This window comes from Pristiophorus japonicus, chromosome 19 (assembly GCF_044704955.1).
Source record: "Pristiophorus japonicus isolate sPriJap1 chromosome 19, sPriJap1.hap1, whole genome shotgun sequence".
In the NCBI taxonomy this organism is placed as follows: domain Eukaryota; kingdom Metazoa; phylum Chordata; class Chondrichthyes; family Pristiophoridae; genus Pristiophorus; species Pristiophorus japonicus.
Window position 1 is genome coordinate 8,151,245 of NC_091995.1, and position 17,011 is coordinate 8,168,255.

Genomic DNA, 17,011 nt, shown 5'->3' on the forward strand with positions numbered 1-17,011 from the left:
GCCAAAAGGGACGTCAGGGGTTTGTGATCTGTCTCCAGCTCAAATTTCCTGCCAAACAAGTACTGGTGTCTTTTTTTAAATTGCATATCCACATGCTAGCGCTTCCTTTTCTACCATCCCGTAGCTCCTTTCTGCCTGGGACAGACTTCCGGAGACATAAGCTACCGGCTGTAACTGACCATTGGCATACAGATGCTGCAACACACACCCGACCCCATAGGACGATGCATCGCACGTTTAAACAAGTTTCTTACACGGTCATATAACATTAACAGTTTGTTAGGGCACACATTTTGTTATGCTCCATCAAAAGCCCTTTCCTGGCTGTCCCCCCAGACCCAATTGCGACCTTTGCGAAAGAGCACGTGTAGCGGCTCTAACAGCGTGCTCAATTTGGGAAGAAAGTTCCCAAAATAGTTCAGGAGCCCCAGGAACGAACGCAGCTCCGTCGTGTCGCGGGGTCTTGGTGCTCTCTGGATCACTTCCGTTTTGGACGCAGTCGGTCTGATCCTGTCTGCTGCTACCCTCCTCCCCAGGAATTCTACCTCTGGAGCCAAGAAGACGCACTTCGCCTTTTTCAATCGCAGCCCTACCCGGTCCAGTCTGCATAGCACCTCCTCCAGGTTGTGGAGGTGTTCTTCAGTATCGCGACCCGTGATGAGAATGTCGCCTTGTAAAACCACCGTCCTTGGAATCGACTTGAGGAGGCTTTCCATATTTCGCTGAAATATCACGGCGGCCGAATGAATCCCGAACGGACATCTGTTATACTCAAACAATCTCTTGTGTGTCGTGATGGTGGTCAGCTTCTACGACTCACTCGCTAGCTCCTGAGTCATGTAAGCTGAGGTCAGATCCAATTTTGAAAAAAGTTTGCCACCGGATAGCGTCGCAAAGAGATCCTCCGCTCTCGGTAGCAGATACTGGTCTTGGAGTGACACCCGATTGATGGTGGCCTTGTAATCACCACATATCCTGACCGACCCATCCGCCTTGAGCACCGGCACGATCGGGCTCGCCCAGTCACTGAATTTGACTGGCGAGATGATGCCTTCCCTCAGCAGGCGGTCCAATTCGCATTCTATCTTTTCCTGCATCACGTACGGCACCGCTTTGGCCTTGTGATGTACTGGCCTAGCATCCGGGTTATGTGAATCACTACCTTGGCCCCCATGAAAGTGCCGATTCCAGGTTGAAATAATGAATCAAATTTGTCCAGGACCTGTGAACATGATACTCGCTCCACAGAAGAAATTGCATTGACATCGCCCCATTTCCAGTTCATGACAGCAAGCCAACTCCTCCCCAGTGGTGCGGGACCGTCCCCCGGGGCAATCTAGAATGGCAACCTGTTCTCCGAATCTTTGTGGGTCACGACTACCGTGGCGCTGCCTAGCACCGGAATGATCTCCTTTGTATATGTCCGTGGTTGTGCGTCAATCGGCAATAATTTTGGCCTCCTGGCCTTGGACACCCACAACCTTTCGAACTGTTTGATATTCATCAGGGACTGGCTGGCCCCCGTGTCTAGTTCTATTAATACTGGAATGCCATTGAGGAGCACTTTCATTATCAGTGTTGTCCTGGTATATGAACTGTATATGTGCTCCACATGAACTCGCTGAACTTCAGCTTCTAGCGATTTCCCGCAGTATTCATTTGGCCTCGTAGGGCTTACATCGGGCCTGTCCTTCTCGTACATCAACCTGGCTGCAGGCTTCCTGCACATATGCGCCAAATGACCGCTGACGTTGCGGTTTCTGCAGGTATATTGCTGATACCTGCAAGCTCTGGCTGGGTATTTGCCTCCAGACCGCAGCATGAGCCATTGTTGGAAACAAAAGGTCCATTACCAGTCAATCATCTCTGACTGTCTCTGTAACTGTCCTTAAGTGCACCATTAACAGGTGTTGATGACCTCATTACTGGCCGCATTATCCATTGCGATGGCATGAATCGCCGTTCAGCTAGCCATTGTCTCTGTTGAATTTCCCCTTTGGGTTCGACTACATGCTGGGGCATGTCCTATTGCCCTTGTCTGCCCAGAGAACTGTGTGCCGCGTTAACAATGTTGACTCCCTGGTTGTTTGCCGCATTTGAACCAAGATTTTTGTCATACATCATTCTGGTCTCTTCCTCCCCTGAGATAAATGTCTGGACTATCAAAGCCGCCACTTCCAAGGTCAAGTCTTTGGTCTCAATCAGTTTCCTGAAAACCCCAGCGTGCCCGATGCCCTCAATAAAAAAAGTCTCGCCACATCTCCGCTCTGCATGTATCTGGGAACTTACATAGGCTCGCCAGTCGCCGGAGGTCTGCCATGAAGTCTGGAACACTTTGCCCTTCTTCCTCCGGTGTGTGTAAAACCGGTGTCTCGCCATGTGCATGCTGCTCGCCGGTTTAAGGTCTTTCCCGATCAACTTACTGAGCTCTTCGAATGTCTTGTCCGCCGGCTTCTCTGGACCTAGAAGGTCCTTCATCAGGGAATACGTTCTAGATCCACAAACCGTCAGGAGATGAGCCCTGAGTTTGTCGGCCGAATCCTGTCCCAACCATTCCTTAGTGACAACACTTTGCTGTAGTCTCTCAATAAAGTCGTACCAATCATCACCAACACAGTACGTCTCTTCTGTGCTGCTAACGGCCATGCTCGCGTGGTTTAAATCCCAGTTTCTCGTCACCAATGATATGTCCTTACTCTACAGTATAAATACACACGAGGCCCATACTTGAGAGAAGGTCACTCTGTGACCAGTTACCTTTATTACCAAAACCTCAAGTGATGAAGGTGGGTGGAACTTCCCCTTTTATACCTGAAAGTCCAGGTTAGGAGTGTCTCCCACAAGTTCACCCCCTTGTGGTCAATGTTCTCAAGGTGTATAACTTAGGTCAGCTTATACATGGGTTGCAATGATAGTTGAATACATGACAGGGGTCATATGATGTACACACAAACCCGCTTTCCAATTTTTGACTAAATTGGGCAGAGTGTGCACCGTCCACACTCCGAGCACTATCAGCTGGCAGCCTAGCTAAAGAGGATCGCAAACTAAAGTTCCCCTACATTATTGTATGACCAGGAGGAGCAGGACCGTTCCTTCAGCCTCTCCAAAACCAGCCCTTGCTACAGCCGCTCTGGTTACCCCCTCTAGACAGCGAGACCACCTCATTCCCATAGAACTCCCTTCTTCAAATCCTGAGGCCAGTTGGTCCATATCATAGGCAGTCCCTCGGGGTCGAGGATTACTTGCTTCCACACTAAAAGTGAGAACTCAGGTGACTGATGAACTCATTTTAAACCGTGGAAGATGCCTGTGCGTGAATTCTTTTAATGAGTGGTGGCCGTTGCACTCCAGCCACCACACGGGCATGACGGCGCAAGGTCTTGGTCCAGTGGCAAGGGGATCCAAGATGACTGGGGACCAGGCTCTGCCTCATGTGCCAATACATACACACAAACTCAAACATACTCCTACTGTCCTCCTTCCCACAGGACCTCTGTCTACATGGGATTTATAGTACGCAATGTGAGCCTCACGACCTCACAGCCTCGTTATTGGCCAATGCTGTGCCTTCCTTTGGTCTTGTCCACGCTGCTCCACCTCTCGGCTCTGACTTCTCCGCTCTTCTGTGCCTCGTCCCTCCGCTCCTCGCCGCTTCTGACCTCCGCTCCTCGCCGCTTCCGACCTCCGCATTGTTGATTCCGTTGTTGAGGTGGTTGGCTTTTTTTGATTTGCCCACAGCTCCAGCCTCACGCTCCAAACTCCACCTCTGACTGTGCCATGAAGTCGGGATATTTTGGATTTGCCCACAGCTCCAGCCTTGCGCTCCAAACTCCACTTCTGACTGTCCCACGAAGCTGGGCTTTTTTTGATTTGCCCACAGCTGCAGTCTCACGCTACAAACTGCTCCTGACTGTTGGCCAGTTGGTCCACCCAATGTTGTGGCGGCATGTTGCTGGGGAGCTCAATTTCCGATCACAGCCCACCATCCCGATGCTGAGAGATCCTGTCCTCAAAATGGAGATCCACCCAAAGTCAGCTCTGGGTGAAAATTCACCTTTGTATCGAGAGGAATTTCCTGATCTAGGTCCTAAAATTATGGTTTTCTAGTTTGAACATGTGTCCCCTGATTCTATTCCCTCAGCATAATTTATAGTAGTCTTCTAGGTAAGCCCATGGGATCTAGGGCAAAGTGGTTCATTGAATCCAAAATTGGCTTAGGGGTAGGAAACAGAGTAATGGTTGGTGGATGTTTTCATGACTGGAAGGATGTTTCCAGGGGGTTCCGCAGGGCTCAGTACTGGGTCCCTTGCTTTTTTGAGGTGTACATCAATGATCTAGATTGGAACATAGGGAATATGATTAAGAAGTTTGCGGATGACACTAAATTGGCTGTGTGGTTGATAATGAAGAGGAAAGTCATGTACTGCAGGAGGATATCAATCTACTGGTCAGGTGGGCAGAGTAGTGGCAAATGGAATTTAATTCGGAGAAGTGTGAGGTGATGCACTTTGGGAGGGCTAATAGCGAAAGGGTATACACATTAAATGGTAGGTCACTTAAAAGTGTAGATGAACAAAGGAATCTTGGAGTGATTGTCCACAGATCCCTGAAAGTAGCAGGCATATGGGTTGCTTGTGTTTATTGGTCGAGGCATAGAATACAAGAGCAGGGAGGTTATGCTTAAATTGTATAGTACTCTGGTTAGGCCACAGCTGGAGTTCTGCATGCAGTTCTGGTCGCCGTATTACAGGAAGTACGTGGAGCACTGGAGAGGATGCAGAGGAGATTTATGAGGGTGCTGTCTGGAATGGAGAATCTTAACTATGAGTACAGATTGGATAGGCTGGGTTTGTTCTCATTGGAACAGAGGAGGTTGAGAGGAGACTTCATTGAGGTGTACAAAATTTTGAGAGGCCTAGATATAATGGATAGCAAGGGCCTATTTTCCTTGATGGAGGGGTGAATTACGAGGGGGCATAGTTTTAAGGTGGTTGGTGGAAAGTTCAGAGGGGATTTGAGGGGAGGCTTCTTCACGCAGAGGGTTGTGGGGGTCTGGAACTCACTGCCTGGAAAGGTGGTAGAGGCAGAAACCCTCACCACATTTAAAATGTGCTTGGATGGGCACTTAAAGTGCCGTAGCCTGCAGGATTACAGACCCAGAGCTGGTAAGTGGGAGTAGACGGGATAACCTCTTGTTGGCTGGCACAGATACAATGGTAAGTACTGCAGGGAATCGAATACAGCCAGCATGATCTCCTGGACTAGTTTCGATCGCCTGGATGGGGATGGGTTTTCATCTAGTTTTTGCCTCTCCCAGATCAAATGGCTCCGGTTGGGGTGGAGTGTCGAGTGTTTCGGTGTAAGGGATGTTGCAGTTGTGTGCGACGTACTGGTTGGGCTGGCTGCTCTTTACCTTTCCGCCATTGTTCATAAGTTTATATGTAACCTTCAGGGCTGCTGACCGAGGGCCGTGTGGCTCTTTGTTGGCCGACGCGGACACGATGGGCTGAAATGGCCTTCTGCGCTGTAGATTTCTATGTTTCTGTGTTTACTACACCTTTAACAATCCTGAAATATCTCTATCACCTTTCAGCCACCTACTTTCCAGTCTGAAGTGCCCAGAATTTTCTCATAGCTCAGACCCTTGACACAGGTTCCAGCTTTATGGCTCTTTGCAATGGCTCAATCCTTTAAATGTTTCTCATTTTTCATAATGAATAGAACTGCATGTTGTGAGACTGAGTTTGCATTTATATCGCGCCGTTCACAACCTCACGACATCTCTAAGCGTTTTATAGCCAATTATTCTCAGGCATGAGAGTGCTACCCACTGAGCCAAAGCTGACTTTTTACACGTATTAAAGGTATTCTGACCAGAGTACTATACAGTTTGTTTATTACTTCCTCTGACTTGTTTTATTATTTAGATAATGTAGTTCAACGTCCTATTAACTTGTTGATTGCTGCTCTGCATTGTTTAGCCATAATTAGTAGGTTTGCTCTCCTAGGTCTCTCTTAACTTTCTCCTCAGCTATTTTAGCTCCATTCACAGTGTGCCTTGGCTCACTGACAGCCGTCACTCAGTGGGAGCACTCTTGCCTCTCTCCAAACTCCACATACTTCAGCACATAATCTAGGCTGACACTTCAGTGCAGTACTGAGAGAGCCCATACTTTAATTCTCCTCTGTCCCTGTGTCCTGATGATTCTCAATGTTCTTGAGATTTTTATTTAATTTTACAGGAGTCTCTGAAGCAGTTGCCATGAGTTTGTTCCACAGCAATGATTATACTAACAAATATCACCAACAAGACAATGGGGCAGATTTTGCCACTAGCGGCGTATGTATGGAGTACACTGCCAGCATCAGAATAGAATATGTACATACCTAAGGGGGACTTTGATCCTTCACGAACTTGCTCTCTGACGCTGTCTACTCAAGGGTAGCGTAATGGCCCATGGATCCCAGGGGCGCATTGTATGCGGAAGCGTACCTGTGATCACATGGGCTTGGTGCTCCAATCAGTGGAAGTGCCGAGTTTTCTCTTCAGATAATCTGGGAACCAGCATCGGGGTTTCACAGTTAATGGTTCAATGGGATGTGATAACTGGTACACAGAGGAATAAAGTTACAGAATAAGGCAACAGAGGAGAAAGGAAGGCACTTTTATATATAATGGGGGTGAGGGGATGCAAATTGATCTTAGATTTTTCTTTTCATTAATTAAAATATATGACAGTAAATTGTACCTTAATTATTCAAAATATTGCCTGTCAGTTGTCTATGGAGAAAGAGCCAGACTGAACATTGTGAGCTCAAAGTAAAGTGTGACCTTAGTCTTTTATTGCAGGTCTCCAGAGTGCCTCTCCAGCCTGTGAAGCCTCCTTAAATACCTGTGCTCCCAAGGGAGTATGGGATCTCTTGGGACTCCAGGGAAAGAGCCCCCTGGTGGTTGTACAGAGTTAATACAAGTCCACATATATAACACTGTCTAAAATGAAAAACCTTGATAAATTAAAAAAATACAGAGCATTTTAGCGACTGCTGCACGATGTCTAAAGGGGATTTAATTTTTTTTTAAATTTGTTCCCGGGATATGGGCATCGCTGGCAAGGCCAGCATTTATTGCCCATTCCCTAATTGCCCTCGAGGAGGTAGTGGTGAGCCACCATCTTGAACCGCTGCAGTCCGTGTGGTAATGGTACTCCCACAGTGCTGTTAGGGAGGAAGTTCCAGGATTTTGACCCAGAGACAGTGAAGGAACGGTGAAACACTTCCAAATCAGTATGGTGTGTGACTTGGAGGGGAACATGAATCTGATGGTGTTCCCATGTGCTTCTGCCCTTGTCCTTCTAGGTAATAGAGGTCAAGGGTTTGGGAGGTGCTGCCGAAGAAGCCTTGGTGAGTTGCTGCAGTACATCTTGTAGATGGTGCACACTGCAGCCACAGTACGCCGATGATGGAGGGAGTGGATGATGTCAAGCTTCTTGTGTTGTGGGAGCTGCACTCATCCAGGCAAGTGGAGAATATTCCATCACACTCCTGACTTGTGCCTTGTAGATGGTGGAAAGGCTTTGGGGGTGTCAAGAGGTGAGACACTCGCCGCAGAATACCCAGACTCTGACCTGCTCTTGTTCCCACAGTGTTTATGTGACTGGTCCAGTTAAGTTTCTGGTCAATGGTGACCCCCAGGATGTGGATGGTAGGGGATTCAGCAATGGTAATGCCATTGAATGTTAAGGGGCGGTGGTTGGACTCTCGCTTGTTGGAGATAGTTATTACCTGGTATTTGTGTGACACGAATGTTACTTGCCACTTATCAGCCCAAGCCTGAATGTTGTCCAGGTCTTGCTCTATGCGGACATGGACTGCTCCATTATCTGGGAGTTGCAAATGGAACTGAACATTGTGCAGTCATCAGCGAACATCCCCACTTCTGACCTTATGATGGAAGGAAGGTCATTGATGAAGCACCTGAAGATGGTTGGGCCTAGGGCACTTCCCTGAGGAACTCCTGCAGCAATGTTCTGGGGCTGTGATGATTGACCTCCAACCACCACAACTATCTTCCTTTATGCTCGGTATGACTCCAGTCAGTGGAGAGTTTTCTCCCTGATTCCCATTGACTTCAGTTTTAATAAGGCTCCTTGATGCCACACTCAGTCAAATACCTTGATGTCGAGGGCAGTTACTCTCACCTCACCTCTGGAATTCAGCTCTTTTGTCCATGTTTGGACCAAGGGTGTAATATGGTCTGGAGTTGAGTGGCCCTGGCAGAACCCAAACTGGACATCAGTGCGCAGGTTATTGGTGAGCAAGTGCTGTTTGATAGCACTGTTGATGACACCTTCCATCACTTTGCTGATTATTGAGAGTAGACTGATTTATTAACACGGCTTCATTAATCATCACAAATAACCTGCAAAGAACAGAAAGATGCTTCCCTTCACAGTGAATCAGGCTCCTGTGTCTGCTTTCACTAATCATTACATTTTCAGATGTAATCCCTGGGCAGTTGGTGGGCAATTAGCCCAACTCTGCAACACATGAGTAGTTCCCCGAAGGTGCGAATCACCCGTCAAGTTGTAACTTGACAAATCACAAGTTCGGGATAATTTGAAAGACGGTATGACACTGTACTCTGAATACGCCATCATACTCACCGTAAAGTCTGCCCCATTATCACTCGGTTGTACCCACTCTGACCTCGGGTGACATTTGGACCATCAGCACCACCTGAGATTGAGACAGACCCCCATCAGTTTGCAGTTGGCAGGAGGCAGGGTGAAATTATGGATGGAGCCTTTAGTGACCTTTATCAGATTGTTAGCGGTGTAGAATTTTTCCCTCCATCATTCGGTCCAGGATCAAAGATGGGAAAGATTCTCTCAGTGAAAGTGTGGAGGTGGGACATGTTGTCTGCATTGTTAAATGACACCTGTCTGCTCTCATAGCCCAGGTAAAGACTGATATTCCGGGGCTTCACACTCTGGGTGAGGGGGATGAAGGAGCAGGTGGTGCAGGCAAAAATATTCACTTTCGGGATCCAGCCCCACAATCCAGTATCAGGCCTTAGGGCTCAGAGCAAATTACCCTTTTCTCTCTGCAGACTCTCGGGCCACTCCAATCTCCCACTCAGTCTTGTTCCCTACCTCCACCTCCACCTCCCAGTAGTGTCTACCTGATGTGAATCCCTCCAATTCCAGGATATAGGCCAACGATTAACCCTCTCCGGGGTGTGAGGGAGCCTCTGCCATTTGTCGTCTCGTCTTACACGGGTCCGGTCCTCAGACACAATGAGCTGGCAATGGGCTGTGTTCGGATCCAGAGTCAGAGAGGTTGGAGCTTGTTAGTGTTGGTGTTTTATCAGAAGAATCACTCAACACTCAGAGTCGGTTCCAATGCCAATGTGGCCTTTATTAACGCCAGCGGGGAGGAAGCCTCAGGACTGGATCCAGGCACTTCACTCCGCAGGACAAAGGGTTTCATGGATCTTTATATGTTTTACAACAGTTTACTACAGTTACATCATATAGATTATAAATTCAATTAGACCAATAGATAGAGTTAGTTTCTAAACATAAAGTGGCTCATGTGTTGCTAAGAGATGTGTTGCTAAGGGGTGTGTTTCTCAGAATGACTCATCTTACTGTCCTTGGGTGCTGTCTTTGGTAGCCTCCTTATCTTAACCCTGTTACAGAGTCGTATTGTCCTTACTTCCACCAGAACATTTAGTCCTGAGTCTTGGCTGATTAGCTTGTTAGTCCTGTGTGTGGGAAACAACAATTATCAGTTTCCAGGAATGCGGTCTAATTCAGCTAACAGAAATCCCTTAAGGCCTCACGGGTAGCCATTTTATGGTATTAGAGTTACATATTTAGTTCTAACCTTATACTACAGGTGTAGTTCTAACCTTATGCTACAGGTGCTGTTGCCCTAGGTTTTGATATATTCAGCAGGTGCCTAACGCCTACAACAATTCCCTCCTTTCGGTAAAGGGGCTAGTCCTAGTCCCCCTTTAACCGACCACCCTACACTTGTTAGTTTTTGTGCACGGCCCGGTACTCCCTGCCTCAATGTGCTGGCCAGTCACGCGGTTTCAGGAGTCCCGGTTGCTTAGATCAAATTGACAAAGGTCAAATCCTCCTTCCCCTTTACAAGATAGGCTTGTTTAGTATTTCGGGACCAGTCATGGGTCCCTCTTCGTTGTTCATGGTGCCTGCATGCTAGCAGGCCATTATGCCCCATGTTATTGCTAAGATCAATTGTATCCCGACCAGTCTGTGTGAAATTATTCGAATCCAAGGATGGATGTTCACATTTATTCCCCAGTCCCAGACCTTTCTCCACCAACTCTGACTTTGTAAGTCTATATCGATATCTTCTTCCAGTACTTTGATTTTAGTTTGCAGTTGGTGGTAGAGCGTTACGGATTGACCCACTCTGAGCCTCAACTCTCGTAATACTTTGGTTAGATGTAGGATAGGGACCTGATCTGGCTCGTCATAATCCTGCAAATGATCATGGAGCTGATCGGTTACATCAATAACTTCGGACTTGCGGCGCCTGACCTGGGTGATATGCACTTGCCCGATCGTGACAGGTAGTAGTGGCATAAAGCAAAAGTTTGGCTGTGGTATAGGGCACTGCAGGTCATTATACTGGTGTGAACGCTCTGTGGTAGAGACCCAGTATCTTCCCTTCCCTCCGTAGCCTGCTCTCGCGAAGTGCCTGTGTGCGGTCACTATTTCTAGTACACACCTGTCGGTTCGGTTAAACCCGCACTCGCCTAGCTCACCTCGGCCTACCGGGTGAGGGCATACTGTGATCTGCCCCCCTTGCTTGCATTCCGTTCGGGAAATCCCAGTAAGTATGTCGTTTCGACGAACGGCGGAGGTGGTCAGATAGTAACGCATGGAGACATTTTCCCGTATTACTCCGATATTCTCTAGTTGGTACAGGGGGAACGGCCCTGAGTCTGGCGTGGCTATAGGGATCATCAGGACTATCTCTATTCCAGTACTCCTACCCATCTGGCAATCTGGAATTGCTGGGTATACTCGGGTCAGTCTCTTCAGAGTACAATTATCCAGTGTCCCCCTCTGGTTAGCCAACTGAGCTAAATGTGAACTGTCTATCCAATCGGGTACTTCCCTGCGTTGGATCTGGTCGAGATTGTGGCGGATCTGTCCCACCATCCACAGACCAGAAGCGTGACAGAGTTGCCCGGTCTTTGCTTTCCCGTATCTTCTTTTTCTCTATCAATGAGGTGGTTAATAGTTTTGGCGTGAGCTTCCAGGACTGAGATGCCATCCAACTGGATTTCGGCACCCTCCTTTCCTAGGTTGGCTTGGTCTTCCTGGTTTTGCTCCACCCTCTCTAATAACCCCTTCATCACCCCTCTAAGCTGTTCCACCCTCTCATTTAACCCCTTCATCACCCCTCTAACCTGTTCCACCCTCTCATTTAACCCTTGTATGTCTATCGAGTTTACTACGGAGGTCCCTGTATTGAAAACGGTGGCAATATCATTAACTATTTTCCTCTTTATCCTGGGGGCTGACCCCTGTCCTCGGCAGCCTGCTGCATTACAACTTTACTTAATACATTGTACATTTTTCTTGACTGTTCCGTACAGTATTCCGGCATCTGGATGCCTGAAATATTGTTCAAGTCAGGCACAATTTCATGTTTAACATTATCATACAATAATTCCCCTTCGTTGTACATTACAATCCCATTTTCTGGTCCCTTAGTAGTTATGGGACAAGGCAGTTCCTCGGGCAATGTAGTGGTTCTTATGGGGCGCGGTGTCGGAGGGGGTGGGAAGCATACACACAATGATATTGCAGCCGCCCCCACCTCCTCGTAGTACTAACACAGCCCCACTCGCTTTATGCGGATGACTGATTGCTCGGACTGTCCCGGAGGCGCGCAAACTATGCCGAAAGTACATTCATCGGGCCCTTTGACATCCCTCCGTTTAATGCAGCTGCTCCTTATACCCATGGAGCACTGTACACATACCCAGTTCTTGTTAGGATTTACTTGTAACCATGCATTAAAATAAGTCCTGTCCTTGCTCCAGTCCTTGGCTGCTGGGATGCACATTCCATCCGTTAAATTAAACAAGACTCCATAGTTCATGCAGTTGTTTATTTCCTGAGTGCGCTGCAATCCGTTGGTATCATCCAGTGTTTGCGTGGGTCTTGAGGTTCCCAGTAGCATGAGTCCCCAGTGTCGAAGTCACCACTGCGGTCCCATCTTGGTGAGTGTTTTATCTGAAAATTTTAAACAGATAGCCTAGTCGTCACCAGGTGCTAGGTTCTGGTCTACTTGTGTCGCTGTCACTCTGTGGAATCGAAGGTAAGGATTAGGTTAACCATATTCTTTATAGTCGTACCATCTCTATCACTTCATGTCCCTGTCTGGGCTGCCGTCGGTTTTGTATTTGAGCCTGCTGTGCTCGAGCCTGCACGATGACCCATCTAAATATTATCCAAACTCCAATCAACACCAATGCCACCATTATTCCTCCAAACATTGCTGTCTGCTTTACCGTTAGGTTGGGTTTGTGGACTACACCTATCCACCGTGGGATACATTGGCTCTATTGCCATAGGTGATGGTGCTATGGCTGCGCACTGCACTATCCGTCTAGTCCCGTTTTTTTTTTTAAAACATCTCTTCCAGCCTGTTTATCTTAGCTTTTAACTCTTGACCAGCTAGTTTCGTTTTATTTTTATTCTGAATATCCCACCATTTCCTCTGTCTGTCAGGTGAGTCTTTATTTTATTAAGAAATCCAAATGAATAATGTCCAGTATAAAACAGCTGTCAATGGAAAAGGTTAACTCCTTTACAGGTTTGTAAGAAAGCCTGATGTCATTACGTGACTTAACGTAATCATCCGAAAAATTCTTTTTTTTTTAAGTCTTTGTGTCTTCAAAACTTGCTTAGAAATTAGGAATCCGTTAAACAGCATAAATTAGTAAAGTGGTCATAATAAAAATCTTCTCATCAGGGAAGACGGCATTTTAGAGTAAACTCCAATGTTTTCTTAACTTCTAATTCAAGTACTTGCCAAAGAATTTTTTTTTTTAATTGATTTAAAATGAGACCACACATTTTTAATAGCAATTTTGTTTACTGAAACATAGAAACATAGAAAAGACCAACAGGAAGAGCAGTGCAAGGAAGGTAGTGCAGGAGTCCCATGTGGTCATCCCCCTGCAAAACAGATACACTGCTTTGGGTACTGTTGAGGGGGATGACTCATCAGGGGAGGGCAGCAGCAGCCAAGTTCATGGCACCATGGCTGGCTCTGCTGCACAGGAGAGCAGGAAAAAGAGTGGGAGAGCAATAGTGATTGGGGATTCAATGGTGAGGGGAATAGATAGGCATTTCTGCGGCCGCAACCGAGACTCCAGGATGGTATGTTGCCTACCTGGTGCAAGGGTCAAGGATGTCTCGGAGCGGGTGCAGGACATTCTAAAAAGGGAGGGAGAACAGCCAGTTGTCGTGGTGCACATTGGTACCAACGACATAGGTAAAAAAAGGGATGAGGTCCTACAAAACGAATTTTAGGAGCTAAATTAAAAAGTAGGACCTCAAAAGTAGTAATCTCGGGATTGCTACCAGTGCCACGTGATAGTCAGAGTAGGCGCTTGAGCAGTGGTGCAGCAGGGAGGGATTCAAATTCCTGGGGCATTGGAACCGGTTCTGGGGGAGGTGGGACCAGTACAAACCGGACGGTCTGCACCTGGGCAGGACCGGAACCAATGTCCTAGGGGGAGTGTTTGCTAGTGCTGTTGAGGAGGATTTAAACTAATATGGCAGGGGGATGGGAACCAATGCAGGGAGACAGAGGGAAACAAAAAGGAGGCAAAAGCAAAAGACAGAAAGGAGATGAGGAAAAGTGGAGGGCAGAGAAACCCAAGGCAAAGAACAAAAAGGGCCACTGTACAGCAAAATTCTAAAAGGACAAAGGGTGTTAAAAAAACAAGCCTGAAGGCTTTGTGTCTTAATGCAAGGAGTATCCGCAATAAGGTGGGTGAATTAACTGTGCAAATAGATGTTAACAAATATGATGTGATTGGGATTACGGAGACGTGGCTCCAGGATGATCAGGGCTGGGAACTCAACATCCAGGGGTATTCAACATTCAGGAAAGATAGAATAAAAGGAAAAGGAGGTGGGGTAGCATTGCTGGTTAAGGAGCAAATTAAGGCAATAGTTCGGAAGGACATTAGCTTGGATGATGTGGAATCTATATGGGTAGAGCTGCAGAATACCAAAGGGCAAAAAACATTAGTGGGAGTTGTGTACAGACCTCCAAACAGTAGTAGTGATGTTGGGGAGGGCATCAAACATGAAATTAGGGGTGCGTGCAATAAAGGTGCAACAGTTATAATGGGTGACTTTAATATGCACATAGATTGTGTTAACCAAACTGGAAGCAATACGGTAGAGGAGGATTTCCTGGAGTGCATAAGGGATGGTTTTTTAGACCAATATGTCGAGGAACCAACTAGGGGGGAGGCCATCTTAGACTGGGTATTGTGTAATGAGAGAGGATTAATTAGCAATCTCATTGTGCGAGGCCCCTTGGGGAAGAGTGACCATAATATGGTGGAATTCTGCATTAGGATGGAGAATGAAACAGTTAATTCAGAGACCATGGTCCAGAACTTAAAGAAGGGTAACTTTGAAGGTATGAGGCGTGAATTGGCTAGAATAGATTGGCGAATGATACTTAAGGGGTTGACTGTGGATGGGCAATGGCAGACATTTAGAGACTGCATGGATGAACTACAACAATTGTACATTCCTGTCTGTCGTAAAAATAAAAAAGGGAAGGTGGCTCAACCGTGGCTATCAAGGGAAATCAGGGATAGCATTAAAGCCAAGGAAGTGGCATACAAATTGGCCAGAAATAACAGCGAACCCGGGGACTGGGAGAAATTTAGAACTCAGCAGAGGAGGACAAAGGGTTTGATTAGGGCAGGGAAAATGGAGTACGAGAAGAAGCTTGCAGGGAACATTAAGACGGATTGCAAAAATTTCCATAGATATGTAAAGAGAAAAAGGTTAGTAAAGACAAACGTAGGTCCCCTGCAGTCAGAATCAGGGGAAGTCATAACGGGGAACAAAGAAATGGCGGACCAATTGAACAAGTACTTTGGTTCGGTATTCACTGAGGAGGACACAAACAACCTTCCGGATATAAAAGGGGTCGGAGGGTCTAGTAAGGAGGAGGAACTGAGGGAAATCCTTATTAGTCGGGAAATTGTGTTGGGGAAATTGATGGGATTGAAGGCCGATAAATCCCCAGGGCCTGATGGACTGCATCAAGGGGTATGGTGAGAAAGCAGGAATGGGGTACTGAAGTTGCATGTTCAGCCATGAACTCATTGAATGGCGGTGCAGGCTAGAAGGGCCGAATGGCCTACTCCTGCACCTATTTTCTATGTTTCTAAAATAGGTGCAGGAGTAGGCCATTCGGCCCTTCTAGCCTGCACCGCCATTCAATGAGTTCATGGCTGAACATGCAACTTCAGTACCCCATTCCTGCTTTCTCACCATACCCCTTGATTCCCCTAATAGTAAGGACTTCATCTATAGAAACATTCAATTTTGTTTTTTTTATATTTCTCTCTCAGCACAAAATCTAAACTTCTGTGCCAGTTCCATTTTGGAAATCTTTTCAAGCTGCATTGAAACTTTCTCATAATTTAAAATTCGAATCCATGTAGAGTGTTTTTTACCTCTTCCAATTTTTTCTTCTTCTAATTAAACCAATATCTTTTTCACAGCAAACATCACTAGTATTTAGTAAGTTATGTCTTTTTCCATCACAAACACATTTGTTAATTTAAAATCATTTATTTACTTTCAAAGTGGCATCTTTATCTTTTTCTTTTCTCCATAACTGGAATGGAGTCCAGGTTTGAGGGCTGCTTTTCGTTATCTCAAAATGCTCCAGTTTCAAAGTCGTTAAAATGTCTCTTCTAAACTGCTAAAGCTTGCTGTTTTTAACATTTTCCAAAAGTTCCTTTTACACCTTTGCAGATAGCTCGCCACTCGCCCAGGAGTTTGACCTGATCAGATTTAATTTAATAATTTATTTTTTGAATCCACCTCAGTATTTTCTGTGCCTTCTCTGAATATCTCAAAATCCCAATTCAAACTTTGTAATTTCAAACTTTATCATTGCATGTTTTCTTTCGACAAGTAAATTCTTTTTTTTTAACCACCGGGACCATGTATTTTTTATCTTTTGCTCAACAAACCTATCCTTTGTACATTTCCTAGCTCCGTAACTTATCATTGGAATAAATCCACACCTGCGTTTCTAACTTAAAATGTCTTACAACTTCCCACATACAGGACAACACTACAAAGGGTTAGCTAAAATAAACAGACACTTGCATTCCTCTTCCAACCAGGCTTTCAGAAACATGACAACATAAAATTCATTCCGCAGTCACAAAATCACACAGGGACTCTCACTCAACGACCAGACATTTACAACAGTCTCTCTTCTTTCCTATTCATTGTTTTGGCCTGCTCTATTTTTGGATCCATGGCCTTTCAGGGAATTCGTAGTTTTATCTAAATAATTCCTCACATAACTTTTGTAGTGGACTACCGCTATTGGTTTTTTCATTCCTTCACCCACCATTCCCGTTGGGCTGCTGGCAGGTCCTGAGGATCCCACCCTGCTCTAATCATTTTCTCGATTAGTTTCTTTTGCTTTTCCGCCAGATGGCGGGTAAGGGACCCTTCTGATTCCCACTCGAGTTTATCTGCTTTATCTGGCCATTCCTGGGTAGGACTCTACTCTGAGGTTTGCCTTTTACCTCGCACAACTTGTAGTAGACCATCTCTGGGCTGCTGTCCGGTCACAGGTCTGCTGCTACATAAACTTATACAATTCTTAAAACGCGTTTAAGCAATTCCCGCAACGCTCTATGTATCCTTAACGACTACCTACCACCGCTCTGCCC